Source organism: Anser anser (genome assembly GCF_964211835.1).
Source record: "Anser anser genome assembly, chromosome: 4".
NCBI classification, from domain to species: Eukaryota; Metazoa; Chordata; class Aves; order Anseriformes; family Anatidae; genus Anser; species Anser anser.
In genome coordinates this window covers 22,085,760-22,103,611 of record NC_139724.1, presented here as the reverse complement: position 1 = coordinate 22,103,611, position 17,852 = coordinate 22,085,760, and the positions used below count along the sequence as shown (strand labels likewise).

The 17,852-nt window shown below is 37.8% G+C and overlaps 1 protein-coding gene across 5 annotated transcripts in view; it reads left to right on the top strand.

Moving 5' to 3' along the window:
- The window catches only part of LOC310899262 (teneurin-3-like), a 1,088,357-nt gene that overhangs the window by 928,182 nt on the left and 142,323 nt on the right, over positions 1–17,852 (top strand). The gene's annotated exons all lie outside the window — the stretch shown is intronic.

Here is a 17,852-nt window from a genome sequence, read left to right as displayed (position 1 = left end):
TGCTGAATTTAAATTAATAACCTTTCACCCTCATTTTTCCATTTGTGAAATAGGAACAGTCCTAGTGTATGTGTTCTGAGTTATAAGTAGCATTATCATTATGATATCAAGAATTCATTCAGGAGAATATATTTGCAAGTACAGTTTTTTCATTTTGGTTACATTCTTTTTCTCCTGCTATTTTGTATACAAATTTAAAGCTAAAATACCTCAAAGTGGAGTTTGTGTCTCAGCATAACAACTGACCTCTGCTGAAAAATAGCATGAAGTATATAGCATAAATCCATATACTGGAAAGATAATTAGTACCTTGCTATTTTGAACATAATTTATATATTTTATAGGTATTAGTCTTTGCATTTAGAAATATATCTTTCAGTAGCTTCTTACTGAGGCTTTCTTCTAGTGAGTGGAAATACAGACAACTTTACAATCTGATCCCAATCAGTATTAGCTTTCTAAAACAATACGCTAAGCTTGAAACAACTTTTAATGAGTGTGTGTTTGATAAATAATGATTTTTCTCCACTTTATGCATTTGGAGAACATGTGTATTGGGAAAAGAAATATTCACTGAGATGTCAGAGAGATGAATGATAAGAATTTGCAGGGAAAATGGGAGGTGGGGGTCTGTAGGCTTCAAAGCTGCGAAGAAAATTCATTAAAAAAAAAAAAAGGAAGGTTTTTCACCCATATACAAGAGAATTACAAATAACAGTGGAACAAATTAAAACAATATGGGATGGAAAACTATAGCTGTGCTTAAATGATTATTTTTTCCTGTAAAAGGTGTTAGCTTGTTTAATTAAAAAACAAACAAAACCCACAGAACACAAATACATGCCCCTGCCAGAAAACCAAAAATTACAGAAAACAGAGACTAAGAGAGCTAAGGAGTATCTTTGTTTATACATACTGTGACGCTGAGTAACCAGTATCCAAGTTAAGGAGTGGATGTGGGGATTCTTAGGTGGAGAAATCCAGTGTTTGATATCCTTGTTAAAAACTAACTTGGGGTGCTGCTCTTACATTTGTCGAGTCTCTTAGCTGCATAGAGCAGTGTGATATGGCACATAGTGGTGTAAGGCAGCTAAAGATGTGAGCAGATCAGCTACATGTTTTTATCTTTTAGTCTCTGTCAAAGTAATTTACATAGACTCATGGTTAAGACTCCAGGTCTGGGTGCTTATTGGATTGCTTGAGCTTGTTGGGGGAAGAGTAGTGATGAGTTGCAAACTAGAAGAGATGATGATCTCTTAAAAATAAATTTAAATATATATATATATTTGCAAGCTCCTGACTGAGAATTTCTTTAGCTGAAGGGTTCTTGTGTCTGAGGATCACCCCAAGAACTGTTAAAAGCAAATTTTTTGCTTCATTTAGAGTTTACTTTTGGATTAAAATCTAGTAAAATAAGGACAAGTGCATTGATTCCTTAAAATGCTGTTAGAGCTCTAAAATGAGAAGTTGTTAGCACCTCTGTTAGGCAAATTGTTTTTTTAATATAATTACATTTTTGATAGTGCTTAATATTGTCAAGGAGTTGAAATGGATTCATTAGGACAGCTACCAATGTATTATCTGGTGGTTGTTCTACCTCTTTAGAAAAAGAATTAAAGAAAATCTGACAGTGTCTGTAGTGTCTGCTTGTGTCTACGGCACAAAAGCTACCTGAAAATTCTCAAGGCAATGATAAGATTATTTTTTTCTAATAGTTTTTCACTTGCTTAATTTGCTTTCTTCTTTTTACTACAAGCAGTTGACAAAAACATGCCATTTTGTTCAAGAAAATGCACTGAAATTTCAGTTACGCCTTTATGAAGCATGGTACTTTAGGTATGTAAAAGATGTCAACGATTCAGATGAGCATTGCGCTAATGAATGTTATGTGGGCTGCATGGCGTTTAACAACCAGAATAGCTTTGTTAATGCATCATTAGCAAAAAAAAAATATATATCTTTTCATTACTTGTAACTTAGAGCGCCTATGCATGCCACGTGTTTGTTGTCTTCAACTGTAGCCTTGCTTTTTTAGTCTTGATAAGTTGCAAATAGTATTGATTTCCTGTACTGGTACCATGTGTAGTATGATAAATGGCTTAGGCACTAGCATTCAAAGAGATCTCGAATAGGACAAACAATATTAATGTCTTAATAGCAGTATGTTCTTATAGATCTCTGCGTAGTAGATGAAGTATCTCACACAGATACTGGTGCTAAGGAACGTTTAATCTAAAGGTCTGTCAGGTATACTTGCGAAGGCAGCTATATGTGAGCATGCAGTACTTCCAGTCTGTTCAAATAGCATAAACACAGAAAAATTAATTGTGAATTTAGAATGGGAGAAATTAATGCCTTCCCTGCTGTGATGTTAATGAATCAAGAGATAGTTTATGTTAATGATTCATGTATTGGAGATGAGTGTAGTAAGCCTAGTCTTTTGTTTTGAAAGGTAAGTAGGAGTTGCTGAGATACCAAACTGTTTACTTCTTCATGAGCAGGTCCGGACTGGCAGGTTTGGTCTTGTCGGAAGAGAAATTTGCTATGTTAGTAATAAATTTATGGTATTGTCTGTTAGCCTCATAATCCTCCTGCTTTGCCTTTGTGGTCTAGATTAACAGTTGAGATATATCCATACAAGATCTGTTTAGGAATAAGAATTTGTAAATCAGAACTAAGTATTAAGAATAGATTCATAGGGAGGAAACAAAAACAAAAAAGGGAATTTATGTAGGGATACCTAGCGTACTGAAATATACTCTGGGATGTTATTTAACAATACCTTAAAACTTACAGTTAAATGAAGCAAAACAAGTTGTTTTTATACTAGCTTGAAACTTAACTATAAAAAGTGAAATAAGAGGGCAAAATTCAAGTGATGTTGTTCCTTTTGTAGTATGTAAGGCTGTATCTAGTGAGGAATTAAATGCAAGGGGAAACAAAATGAATTACGAAGTATCTAGATGTTCCTCACAACTCACAGTAGTTAGGATAAACACCTTGTGAACGGCACAGAAGAAACGGAATACGTTGCCATAGAACTTTCCCTGAAATACTTTCCTACAAATAGAATATGGACGTCTCACAAGGATGAGTTAAGGAAAAGTTCTCCTCTCTTATGAAAAACAGATCAAAGCTGCTGAAACTCTAGGAGCCTTTCTTCCTATTAAGAAATAGTTGGTCTGCCAACTCTTTATCTCTCTTTCAGTATTGACATTAAATCCAAAACAGTTCTTATATCAATAAGATGACAGTGTGAGGAGCTGTTCCTTCCCTGGGTGACAGCCTCAGAAATTGTAAGACTTACTATTTCTTCCATGTGCTGATCACTTACTAATTTACCATAAATCTTGAAAGATGCCATGCTCTTCAGGCTCCTTACTGTGTCAGATGTGCTGCCAGCCTGAATGCAGATATTCTGTTACTGGAAAAAGAATTGCTGTTAGAAATTACTTGGTGATTCTGTGCAAACAGGTATTTAAGTTGGGAGGGACCTCCAGAGGTTGCTCCTTGCTCAGCTCCGAGGAGGCCTGGTTAGGCCGGGTTGCTCCGTGCCACATCTAGGCCTCGGGCACCTGCAGCATGGAGACCCCACAGCCTTGCAGAGCATTTGTCCATCCTTATGGTAAAACCTCTCCCATCCCCATAATAAGGGGTCACGGCTCCTTTGGAAGAGCGTATATTTTCGCAAAGTTTTCTGGTTTCAGATGAACTAGCAAGTAGAAACATGCCATCTTTCTGCTGCTGTCCCCTCACTCTTTTGCTCTGAAGCCAAAGAAGCTGCTTTCATACTGCAGCTGTTGCTAGACTGCTTACTCCTCATAGAGTTGTACAACACTTCCTACACTTAAGTATGTAGTCTAGCTGTAATTTTCTAACTTTTTTTTTGTGTTAGTGAGAAAGAGTGCACTTTCCTCCTAGTTGATTCTGCTTCAGTAATTGGCTTTCCATTTTCCGCAGGAGTCTATTGCAAGGTGGAACTCTGAGACACAGGCAACGGTCAGGCAACAATTGCTTTAACTTAGAGGTCAGCTATTGTTAAGTTTCCTATTTGCTATCATATTGGCAGGGAAGTGGGAGAAAACTGAGAATGGGGTTTGAGAAAGATGACATTTCCATATGTAAAAATAGTTTGCCCTTTTCTGTGGATGCCTATAACCAAGTGATATTTGTCCTCAACCTTTTCTGGCGTTACATACATCTTACCCTTTCTCTTTCAAAATGCAAAAGTTCTTACCTCCGCCCATCTCTAGCTGACAAACAGAAGTTTTTAATAGTTATTCTTCTTCCCTCACTCACTGCCAGGAAAAAAAAAAAAAAAGCTAACAAAAAACCTTCAACTATTTGTCCAGTTATTCAGCTGTGGTGAGAATGGATTTTGAAAGGGGGTAGAGCTGGGGATACAGTTTTTGTCTGGGGAAAGATGAATCATAGCTCTTCCCAGGCAAGCATTTCCCCTAGTTTCTCACAGCGCACATCCTTTATTGACTGAAGGTGTCTCATACCTGCTTCCAAAATGCAGCAGGGCCCAGCCCCGTCACTCCAGTGTAAAAGCTGGGAGCTGCTCAGTGCCATAGGGTTGGTCTGTGTGGGCCACCAGTAGAACGAGCCGTTGATTCTAACATCTAAAATACTTGATTTCTACAATCATACAAATAGAAGGAATGTGCTGGAATAGAAATGTGAGTAAGATTTCTTTTCACAAAAATAACTGCATAATATGTTTCTTCACTGCAGAATGCTACAGTTTAATAGGCTAATGATATACCAAAAGGTTAATCGGGTGTCCTCTTTTTTCTGAGGCAACTATTTCTTGAAATAGCTGTTTCTAAGCTTTTCATCCCAATTTCTGTCAACCAGACTTCCACAATGAACAGCCCAAAGGAGCATAAACAGCAGCTTCTGTTGTAGAGTGTGCTTCCTTTTTACTTTAAAGCTATGATTAACCCTTTTTTAAACTTCCTTTTGATGTGACCAGACAAAGAGAGACTCACAGCCCTCTGGGATTTGCCTGCAGTGAACCTTCTTCAGAAATCATGACCTTGACTGTCCAAGTGACATGGCTCTCAAGTCGTTAAAGTAGATTTTAATGAAAAGAAAGCAGGATGTCAAATATGCATATTTGTTTCTGAAGATGTAGTGTAGCTGCTGGCAAGACTTTGTATTAGTTAAAGCACGTGAGTACACTAACTACACAGATTGATGCAGACAGGATAGAAAACAAAACTACTATCATGCAGAAACACAGTGGAACAAACTGTACTATCATCCTCTTGTCTAAACTTGCAGTCATTGAATGCACTGAAAATGAACACAAGTTATGTTTACTTATGTCTGGGTATAGGAATATCGACAGTCTTTCTCTCAGTAGGAAGGACATTCTTTTTAATGCAGATATATGTATACCTTTTCCTTTATGGTCATAGCAACTTCTTGTCATATGAACCAGAAAGTCCCAAGTGAGGCTTTCCCATCACAGTAGAACAAGAACTCAATAACTTGTTATTCAAAACCCTATGATGGAATACATTTCTGTCTTCACAAATGGGGTTCTTCACACATCTTCCTGGGAAAAAATGCACTCCAGTGATTTCTTCAATGTATGCACTGGGTTATAAAGGGAGCTTTAGAGATACTGTACTTATCAGCTGCACATGAACAGTTTGTGGTTTGAAGAGGGAACCTGGGATGGAGAAATCCCGCCTTCTGTATCCAATTTTACCCAGCAGAATATGGCATTAAACAACCCCATTGTGTGTTTAAAATTTCATTTTGTCTGTTGGAACACTAGGCCATATGGTTTATCTGGAAAAGCTTATGGATTGTTTGTTCATCGTTGTTTTCTCATTTTCCACTTTATAAATAACATTATATGAGGCAAAATATTGTGATATTCAAAGATAAGCCTTGAAGTTCAGCATGGTGTAAAACTACACCTTAGGTCTTAATTATTTAACTGGAATGCAGAAGTTGTGCCTTTTTGATTTAGGCTGTACATATGAATTAAAGGCGTATTGAACTGAAGAGTAAAACTCAGAGGATTGAAATATTTCACTTGGAGAGGGTGTGGATGGTTTGTTTCGCAATAACTGTTTGAAGAGTTGAATCATCTTCAGGAAAAGAATATATTATTCTTTTTAATTTGTGAGCTGGCTATATTTTTTGACATCAGCCAGTCTTTTTTGTTTTAAAGAATGCTGGTGGTTTTCTGTTGTGTCGTTGTTGTTTTTTCCTTTCCACTGTGGCCTACATTTATTTTCTAGTATCATTTTATATATTTGTTTATATATGATTCTTTTCAAGACACATATTTAGGATGTACTCTGTCTAACCTGTATTTACTAAAAGTGCAAAAGCTGTGCAAATACTTGTGATGTCTCCCACAAGTACATGTGTGAGACAGGCTGGAAGGCTAGGTATCAATAGTTATTTAGTTAGCTTTTAGCATTGCTGCCTATTACAATTTTAGATGCATGTTTTGAACGTGGTACAGTGCTTCTTGCTTCTGGGACTTAAACTTTAAATGGAACAGCCTCACAAAGAAATGTCCTTTAATGATAAGTTTGCAAAGTGAAAATGAGTGAGCAGAGAGAGTACGCCAGGACTATAATAATGTTTGTAACATTCATTAAACTGTTTGTTAAGTAATGTATTCAGACTGACTAGTGTTTCCCAGCTTCTACATCACCCATTATGTGTTCTAGTAAATTAAAGCTAGGAAGCCTTTGTTGGAGTTATAATACTCGAACTGACATGTAATTCCCCCAGACAATAGGTACAAGCCTGCAAGCCTCTCTAATTCTTTCCAGTCTTTACATTTATTGATTCTTTTGTAAATGTGTTTCATCCAATCTATTACAAACATCACTGGTTAGAAGTGTGAAGTTTACCATGTTTGATCTAAGGCACATTAAAAACAATAGCTATCTCGCATACTATCATGCATCCCAGCCTTAGACTTAATCAGAAGATTTGGGTCTCTAACTACTCAACTGATTTGATGTCCTGCTTTGGTTAGAAGTGACATGTTGATTCTTTGATCTGACTGGTTTGGGTCTGAATTTATCAGCTATCATTTATATTCTAGGCTCTAATATTTTATTACTTTCATTGACTTCTGTAAGTAGTTTACTTTGATTCAAGGCTTCCTTTTGTCTAGTTTTGGGTAATGTTTTGCATATACAGATGTAAGTTTCTTACTGCAAAGTATGAATGTAATCTATATTTTTTCTCAAAAGGACATTTTCTTTGCATTTTCTATTATTGATAATTTATCAAATCATCCATAATCTCTGAATGAATAGAAAGAACATTAAGTTTTAGCGAAATGAATATAATGCATTTTTATTTTGTGCATATCTTATACTGTAAAACATATGTAATAAATAATTGATGGTAAACAAGCACATCTTATTTTTCTCACTATATTAATCATCAGTACCAAAGCTTTGAAGTTCAGTAAATAATTTATGAAATTTGTTAGTGTAAGCAAATCAAACCGTGCTCCTGATCCTGCAGGCTTTTTGTCCTTGTTGTTCCCAAGCAGAACTTGGATTGGCCACAATGCTGAGTGAGAAAGGGTGCATGGGTAACCTAGCAGATTCGTTAAACATGAAAATGAAATTGAAGATTTTATGAAAAAAATCATGTGAAATATATAATGAAAATTGTCTTATGCAATTTCTAATTATTTAATTGGGGAGGAGGGACAGGACAGGGGACCTTACATTTTAAAATACAGTGATGGAGGTAAATGCTTTTAATACAAAAAGGAACGTGTCTTCAGCCTGCTTTTGTTCACAGAGCTTCAATAAGGGTGTCTGCTGGCTTGGTTAAAGATCTTGCTGAGACCTGCTGTATTTACAAAGAATAAAAAAAAAGCTGCCAGACAACAAAAATCAGGAAATACAGGGTTCTGGCCTTTAATGAAGTATTCTCTATAATACATGTTCTAATTCCTCTGTTTTTTCTTGCTTACATGGAAAAGCCAAAGACTTCAGTGATATTTTTAGGGGCTGAAGATATGGTTTCCAGGTCATTCATTCTCTTCAGTATGACTTTTACTATATGCTCTTATAGAAGTTCTTAAATACTCCAGTAACATATTCTCATATTCTCAGTTTGACCTTATTTTCTGACTTATTTAAGGCTTCAAGTAAGCCAGGAAAAACGATGTGATTTTAGGCAGATGTAAAAATTCTGTGTGATACTGTAACTTTCACGCACTGGTTTGTAAGGTCTCATCTCCAAGCCTCAAGACAGTTTTGTCAGGACAGAGCCAAATGGTTTGAGTCCATCCTCTTTTGGCTGCAAAAACCTCTGCAGCACAAAACCTCACACATTGGTTTCCCAGGCTGGGTGGGAGCTGGGATAAAAGTTTCATGTTCTGGATTTCTGCTACTTTTTTTTTGTCTGTGTGTGTGAAAACCATTGTTTACGTATAAATACAGATGGCGTGATCGTACTTGTGCTCAAGGCGACGGGATTTCTGGGAAGTCTTTGGCCTCACTAACTTGTCGGTGTGCGGTTACAACCTACAACTCTTCCCTTAGTGTGCGGTTTTGCAAATGTGAACCCCTGAGGTTGTGCTTTGTTTCTGACAGGGGAGCAGGGGATAAAAATAGGTGCTATTTTGTGCAGCCATAATTATAGTGAGGCATCACAGTGAGGCTTTAAATGATAACTTTGATGCAGGGCTGAATGTATTAGGTAATAACAGAAGGAGGCAATTATTCCCTGGTATGGGATATTCTGGGTTTGAGATGCGCTGTCATGTGAGGCTTTCTGCATAGATGATGATTTATAGGGGTCATGAGCAAGATGTTGTGAAAGTCAGCAAGAATAACAAGGATAGTTAGCTTTCTCTTGCCTTTCAGGTGGTTGTTGGCTCCCAAGATTTCCTGTATACCAGTGTTATTTCCCTTGAAAGTAGTATGGGTCCTGCCTTCTGCTGGCAAGACCACATGAAGCTATTATCTTTATTGGCTCACTAATTTTGCTGGTGTGGCAGATGACAGAAGAGGAATGTTTTGGAAAGTTTCTGTCTTTGACAAATATGATGATAATTCACTTGGCAAAGGCAAGTTACTGCTTTCTCCCTGTTGAGTAGTAATAACCTTCTCCAAGAAATTAATTTGTTAATTTTTTTTAAAAGCAAACAAAAAACAAAAAACCCACCATCTTTTCTAGTTGAAAGACTTAGCCTAAATATAGATGTTATCACTGTTGCTCTGTGTTGTTGGACAGTGGAAAATTGTTTCCTTTAGGGATCTGTGAATGGTGTGATGAACAAGTATTCAATCTTCACGTGGTAGTTCTAGCTGCTTTTTAAAAACTACTTTGGTTTGGCTTTGTTCTAAAAGCTGTTTTTCCTTTCTTCCCTTTGGCTTTTGCCACGTATATTTTAACTAGAGCTGTGCTCTATTTTTAACTACTATGCTGTAAAAGCAGTGATAGGAGTTGATAAAGCTAATGATATTTGCAGATGAAGACCCATTTTCTTTTTGAAGTTTTAAAATTATTAAAAGAATATTAGCAAAAACATGGCCTGCAAGAAATGCATGACTACAATGTGACCTCGTGCATGTTAATTTTTCAGTGCAAGAAGAACCTGTATACTTGCCTAAAGCGTCACTGGCTTTCATAGATCAACTTGAAGGATTGGGACTTGCTTTTGTAGAGAACATGGAAGGTATTTGTCAGCTACGGCTCCCTACTTGCAACAATACATCACCTTCATACCTTTCTTCGGTCATAGAGAGATTCTGCTGACAGCAGGACTACAATAGAACAGACCAGATCCCCCATTGACTTTTTACTTTCAGTGTCACCTTGGGGCATTGTGTCTAGTTTCCAAGTAATGATAATTTCATAAATGATTTTTAGTACTTCTGTTGTTGTCCTGTGCACCTTCTACAGAGGTGAAGTTCATGTGTCTCACCAAGTGACATAAAAATACTAGATGCTTTTTAAAAGAAAAACAAGATCTCAATTATTTTCAGGTTACCTTTTTTGTAGTCAGATATTCTGAACGCTTTAAAGACTTGTATAAATTTGTATTAATCTGTAATCTGCATAGGAAAAAAAATCTAGATTGCTTGGCAAGGAAGACAGAGCAGAAAAAATGAAAAAAGGCCAACTTCAAGAATGATAAAATTAACCTTAACTATAAAGGGAGGAGGTTAACACTTACCTGTACATTAACAGTGTTCAGGCTAAAATATTGTTCATGCACAAACCTCAGTTATCTGAGGAACAAAGGAAGATTTTTCAGCAACTGTTAATGCAGAAGGATCATAACAGTTAGCTTCATGACCACTGCTAACTTAGTAAAAGGCAAGACGTTCCTTCATGCAGTGCTCACTTCTTGGTATTGAAATCTTTGGAATTAAATTAATAAAACAAACCTGTTTAGCTGTCAGTGAATGCCTTCTGGAACTAGATGTTCGTATTTAGGTCACTGGAAGCACCAATCACTCAAGCTATCAAAACCAATGTGCTTTAATTAAAACATTTTTTAAGTGTAAGTCTACTTGAAGAAACAAGTCATTCACATTACGAGGGATGGAAATGAGAAACTGACACGTGTATTTGTACACAACTTTGCTACAATTATTGAACCCTGTCTTTAATGTATATTAGTTGCTAAATCAAGTCAGATTTCTGAGGCGAGAACTGGCGAGCTGAGAGCAAATATTCATAGTGGCAGCTGATAACAGCCTTAATTAAGCTGCAGCTATCTTACCATGATAAATTTAGAAGTTCTCCATAAGTCATCTGACTTAACGCTCCATTTGCATACAGGACTGTTTGATTTAGATGGGTTTCGTTGTTAGGAGCTCTGCAGATGTCTCTTTGATAGCCCGAGCTGTCTCCTATTGAAGGAGAGCCCAGGAGCTCTGCCTCTGCTGCGTGAGGCGGTGTGGAGAAGGAGGCTTATCTTGACCTAAAGCCACCCTCTCAGCATTGTGCTTCTCCAGTGCTGAAATACCATCAGAAATACATTCTTTAAGGACCAGTGTTTTCTTTTCCCAGTTCCTGGACCCCCAATTCCTTGATCTTTTTTAGTCACTGTGGAAGGTAAAAGATGCGACGTGCCAATAGGTGGGTAATAACTGTCCTCATGAGCGCTGAGCAATAACATCTGTTTTACAGAGGCTGTTCAGCACAGCTGTGTTACAAACGAAGCTTTGCACATTGTGATCTGAGTTATGTTCAGAAAGGAGGACACCTGCCGTCTACGGGGAAGATCAGATTTCAATTTGGAACTGACTTCTGTACTGAAACAACCATTGCAGCGTATCCCAGTGGTACTGGGGAGAGTGTTCGAGGTAGATACAGTCATGGTATAAAAAGAGCGTTGCTTTCTGGGTGTCATCTGGGACCTTGCAGCCTGCCAGTTTTATGAAACAATCCCAAAACCTTCATCTTCTAGACTAAGCCATGAGAGTTGAAAGTAGGAAAAGAATGAGAGGTGATGGTCAGCTGAGGTTTCCTCGTGGTTGTGGTTGTGGCAGGGTTTTTTGGGGGATCCCTCTGCTCCCGGCTAGTTGTGTACCAGTGGGGATGTGACAGTCATTCTACCCGCTTGTCCCATTCCCTTCTCACGCAGATACCTCCACAGTTAGCCACTGCGTTCATCTTCAGATTCCGTGTGTGTGCAATATCTCTGCCATTATCCTAAAAATTAAGAGTAGCTGGGGAAAACTGCTGACACTTACTTGATCATAAAAAGTTTCGACCCTAAGTTTTATCTTGAAATTTTTGGCTAAAGGAATAATTTCAAGTGTGTTTTCAGAAGTTTTGGTGGGCATAGTCCAAGGCAACTATCTTCCCGTAGCATTAACTGCAACTTTTTCAATCCTTTAAACTGTAAGGCTTTGAGACAGAAACTTGTTTTTTGGAGGATTTTTTGAATAGCAGGTTAGTATTATACCAGTGGATTATTTGGATGGATTTATTTTCTCTGTAGTTTGCTTTAGGGCACTGTGTACATTGTATATGTTACTAAATCATCAGTGAGAAAACTTTCCAACAGAAGTGGTTTTCTCCTTCATTTCAGGAGAGAATAATTGGAGTTGAAAGGTGATTGTTTCGGTAGGATTTTTTTGATCAGAAAGTGAAATGCAACATTTTTTCCTGATTAGAAATAATCTCATTATTAGTTTCTGAGCCTAGCTACTTCAGTAGTGCTCTATACGTTTTGCTTAGAAAATACATAGAAGGAGCATCCAGTACCACTCCCTCACAAATAGTGAATAAGCAATATTCAGTAATTCTCATCTTCATCAAACTTAGAGATAAAATGGATCATTACGCTGGAAATGTAAATTTAAAAAGTTATCTATCTGCGCATTTGGTTTCAAGTCAGTGTTCATATATTTTATCCCAATTAAGTGCAATAAAATGTTATTTCAATAAAGCAATGTCATTTGTGAACGCTTTACTCCGTGGAATGCTGCTTGCTTTTCAATTCCTACAGTGATAAAACTGCTCGGCGCACACCGAGAAGAGCTGTAGGCGTCTCCTGTGCAGTCTTCATGTTGAACGCGTAATGGAAGTGCGTGCTCATTTACAGAGAGAGAGGTGATCAGATGCTTTGAAATTGCTGAGTGAGAGATGTGAAGGGTCTGGTGTATAAAACCACTTAAATTAAAACAAGCAAAAGAAATCAAACTTGTTCTGCCATATTTCTGTTGGCTGTGCTTATAAGTGCTAGCATTCTTTACTAGCTCATGGCTACTCTTTTTTTTTTTTAATGCGGTGTGCCTTTTGATGGATCTTTAGTTCTTTTTTATAGTACCTTGAACAAGTTTTGACCTTCTCTCTGCACATGTGTGTTTATGGTTATATTTCTCCTCAGTTGAGTAGCAACATATAATAGAAATGGACCTAGTGCCTGTATTCTTCTAAGAAGTGAAGATGATCAGGAATTTTGTATCCTGGGAGCAAGTAATCACTGATCGGACACATTGCCATGGCTTTAACTATGAGATATATCCCCAGCAAAACTGCTTACATATCTGTCTTAGAATGAAACTTGGGGTCACAGAAGTGCCTCGTTCACTGTATGGCCATTGTTTAAGTAGGTGTTGTCTTAAAAATATACATTCGGGGTGTGATCTTGCCTACAGCAGTATGGATAGTTACTGGTTAAACTAAGTGATAAAAATGCATCTTTTTGTATTAGATACAAAGTTGTTGTGTTTTTTTTTTCGTATGCATGTACGTTTGTTACACTGTGATGCTGCTGATTCAGCAGTGTTTCACAGCTTTTGAAATGTTAGGATTTCTGGGTGTCGTACCTCAGGGGGAAGAAGAAGAAAAGCAGACAGCAGTAAGAAATAGTGGCCAACACGCAGAACTATCCAGTGCTTAAAGTGACAACAGTGATTCAATTGCCATTTTCAAGAAACTGATGGGTGAATAAAATATTGTTAGTTTCATTATCAATCGTTACGAAAAAGAGCAGTTAAGTGGAATTTGTACCTGGAATAATAAATGTTTGTAGTGACATCTCCAGGTGTTACGTGCAGTAAATTATCCAGTGATGCATATTGCAAAAGAAGATGGAAAATACTTTTGCAAAACAGAAAGAGCTGCCTATAATTAATCTGGCCTACAGTGAATCTTTTATGAAGTCTGTAATCTGATTAGCTGCATCTTGAGTTTGAAGCAGGCTGAAGGTGTAAAAGATTCTCCATGCAGACAGATGTTGCTGATTCCCTAGCCTAGTAGTAGGAATGCAGATCCGGAATGTGAAGGGTGTTTACGGACCTGAAGAGATTCTCTGGTTTGGGATTAGAAAGGAGGTGGATGCAGGCATCTACCCTAGACCAGTGGCTATCAAAGTTTTCTATCCTTGCCTCACTCCCCTCAGGTTATGTGCTGCCCTCTTTTCTCCAATATTTGACAGGCACTTAACTGAGGTAGCTGATTTTCTGAAGAGCTGCTGAGAACAGAAGCAGATGGCAGCTCATTTAGCCATCCTGCACTATTTACTTTTGTATTTCTCTGGAAACTGAAGTTAACTGACGTTAAGCTGCAACTTCGTACCTCCTGCTCTCTTCCTTTCCTAAAAGGAGGAAATAGAAACCATTTTTTTCCTGTTTTCTTTACAGTCCCAAATATTTCAGAGCAGTAACAAGTAATCTTTGGGAACTACTGGAAAATGAGGTACCCAAAAGACTCCTAGCCAAGTCAGTTTATTCTGTTTCTAGAGACACAAATCAAGAAGATAACAAAAGCATGCTTAAAATACCAATAAAGATTGAGGGTTTGGGGGGTGGGGGGGTAATGTCAGTCTAACCAATCTTCCTCCAATGTTGGGTCCTTTTGGTCAACGTGGATTTTCAAAGACATCTGATTTGTGATGTGAAGGAACGATAGGGAGGTACTTTTCCCTGCAGCAAAAACTAGTCCAGGTAGTTTTGGCACTGCTTGGAGAACTCCATGTGCAGAGTAACTATCAGTGGCTCACTGCCTACAGAGAAGGATGCAAGGGACGAGAGGAGTAGTGAAAGTGTCGAGCCAGTACTAAAGCAGACCTGTGTAGGTGTTTGTAGGAAGCCCAAGAGCCCGTCCTTTGGCTTCCTGTGTGGGTGACCACTTCTCACCTCCGCTTGCATTCTGGTTCTTTTCCTCATGCAAGTTTGTGGAAAAAGGTCGTGTGGGTGAGGAAGTAGGGAGACTGTTTTGATCCACTGGCTTAAACATAGTCTCTGCCATGGTATAGGTATCTCTGTTTTCAATTAGCATGCCACGTTGCATTTGTGCTTCCTGCCATTTGGAGTGCTTCGCTGTACGTGTTATGGCAGAGGGCAAACAAACAATTAACGGAGCTGTTTCTCAGATTCTGCACAGTTCTGTAATTCCCAGTCAGAGAATTTAATGTGGGGTAAAGGAAACAAAGTGGCTTGTAGCGTGAAAGATGGGTGCTTAATCACGAATGTCATGAGTGGTTTGAATTTCACCACTGCTTTATGTGAATGCTTTAAATTTTGATTATTTTTTTTTCCCCATCTTCCTTCAGGGTGGAATTCTAGGGTGGAAGGAGAAAGAGATACTTGATTGACTGCCCATAACAGAATAAACAGGAGAGGAGGAGACTGGTCCTTAGTTTTGTAACTTCTGTATGCATCTTGGAAATGTTGCGTCTTTCTTTTCTTGAATCTGATATGAAAAGAACTGTGAAGGCAGGAGTGATATTGCCCATAAATTGCCTTACATTAATTCCTATTCCAATTCCGTGTAGCATATGTAAGTGAAAATCCTGGAAATATGTTTGCTAAATCATGTGGTAAATGGTCTTGTTGATGACTGCAGAGCTGCTTTGGGGATGGAGTTGTTAAGCACTTATTATAGGAATCCAACAGGGCAAATTAAGAGAAACCTGTGTGTGTGCTTGTTATTTTAGGACTTTTATGCTTGTCTTCTGAGAGACCTCATGTAGGACCTCATGACCTAAAAAGCCTTGCTGTCTTTTATTCAGAGGTTAACTTGTGAAATCTCTGTTTCTGACCTATCAATGATGAAAATAATCGCCTCCAAGGGAGGGTTTAATGTTACTGTTCTTTAATGCTAAAGAGCTGAGTATTGCTGTTAATAATACATATAAAGTAGCTTTTTAGCATTCTGCTTAGTTCTATGTGGTATTTTTACATGTAACTGTGTCTTTTTGTACTTGTAAATTAGGGGGGGATATATTATGTAAATAATTGCTGAGCAGGTTTCTCATTTGTCTGTAACACCATTGCAAGCATTTCCTTAATCTGCGAGCGTTCAGATGCAGTGGGTGGAACTTCAATCTGTACGTGAGTGTTCCTTGAAAACATTATTCCAAGCACACAAAACCACTGTGCACCGTAGAATTTGCCCTTACAATAAACTTTGTCACAGAAGAACCAATGTATCCCATTTTTTTTGCTAGTTTTCACAGTTTAGGTTTCAAGGCTTGAATGTGCAGTCCATTTAAAACAGGCATAGCTGTTATTTGTACTGCTTGCTAGATACTTCTCCAGATGCACATCTGTAAAGATGTATCAATTTTTAATGTTAGTATACAAATGTATATGTCTACATAAAGTTCAAATTTCAGTATATATAGAGCAGGTGAATCATTTTCGTCCCCCCCCCCCTTTTTTTTTCCTAACTTCACTTAACTTTCTCTGAAATGATATTACCTATCTGAAAAGCCATCATCCTCTTCTAATGCTGTTTTTGCCAGGATCATAAGCATTTTCAGTAACCTTTGCGAGCAGCTTTACTTGATAGATCTTAAGTTCCAGCTGGATCAGTGAAACCTTTTGATGGCATGATTATTTTGCTAGTCATCGTTATTGTAACAGTGGAACTCCCCTGTGTGGAAAAAGGGGGTCATCCATCTTTTGTAAGATTCAAATGTGAGCTTTATCACTACAGTAATAAAATTCATTGCTTGCTTGGTAACCACAAAGTACGTATACCACTGGAAAACGTAGCCACACTTACGTACATTTTGATGTGCACAGTTAAGGTAATTTTATAATAAGCACATGACTGAATGAAAGTCATGCTGATAAACAGGGAATGCGTGCTTTGTTTTAATTATTGGAATGCTGGGAAGTGTGAGTAACATCTTAAAAGCACCAAAGGCTCCGCAGCATTGAAGAAGCATTGATTAGATGGCTGCTCTGTAAAATATATTCTAACCAGGTGTGTTCACTAGTATTCACTGTACTTTTCATGTCCATCTCTGTCTTACTTGTAGTATTAATGAACGTATCTCAAATTAGTTTTATCTATACTTAAAGAATAATATATTTATATAGAAACCGATACCAGTAATTCATACTAAGAAAGTAACTTATACGGTTTCAGAGAACAATATGTACTAGTAAACCTAGCAGTGCTAAATTGATTAAAAAGGGGATGGAGAGTATTATTTCCAATTTGTGGGGAAAAAAAAAAATCATAGGCCTTTTAGCTTTAGCACGTGGTATAGGGTCTCATGACCACATTATCATCAAGAAATAATTTTCATTCAACAGTAGTTAGAAATGTATTTAAAATTCTGAATTAATATTGTGAGCTGTGAACTGTAGTAGCTGTGCTGTATGTTTGCTTCCATTACTACTGCAGGGCTGTCGCCTTCAGGCAAGAGGAAGAGGCAGAGAGATCAGGCAGTGCTACTTCAAACTACAGTTGTTAAACTGACCAGGTTTGTCTGCTTTACAAACCACAGCATCCTTATGGTTTTCCAGTACAAAAAGAGGAAAATATAACTGAAATCTGAAAAAGCTGTTTTTAGGATACGTCAGTTTTCCCATGGTGCCAAGCACTTTCCATGTCTATTTAAGGAAAAAGGTGCTTAGCATTTCACAGGCAGCATGCAGCAACACGCAGCCTTGCAGTAGCAGGACCGAACGCTTCCGCTCCCCCTGCATCTCCAGAGGGCTTCGAGGGCTCTGTTTGCAAAGGCTGCCACACAAGGGATGAGTGAATGGGGTGGAGCAGAAACAACTCCCCGTATTGTGAATTAGGACATGAAAGTACTTTTCGGATGAAGACTGTTACCGAATCCATTGTTGTTGGTGATATTTCACATTGAGCTTCTGTTAGGTTAACCTTTCCAAAAAATAAAGGCAGTTGAACACGTGCATATGCATTGAAAGCTAAAGCAAATACAAGTCATGGGCTGCACCGTTGACTAAAGAAACTGATGGTGATGGGAAGAAAAACATGCATTCCTTTTAATGAAATAAAGGAAGTCTGCACATAATCTCTCACACATTAATCTGTGCAGGTGATACCCATCTCTTTAACATTTTCTTTATACGTTTTGAAAGCTGGAGCTACCAAAAAGGAAACAATAA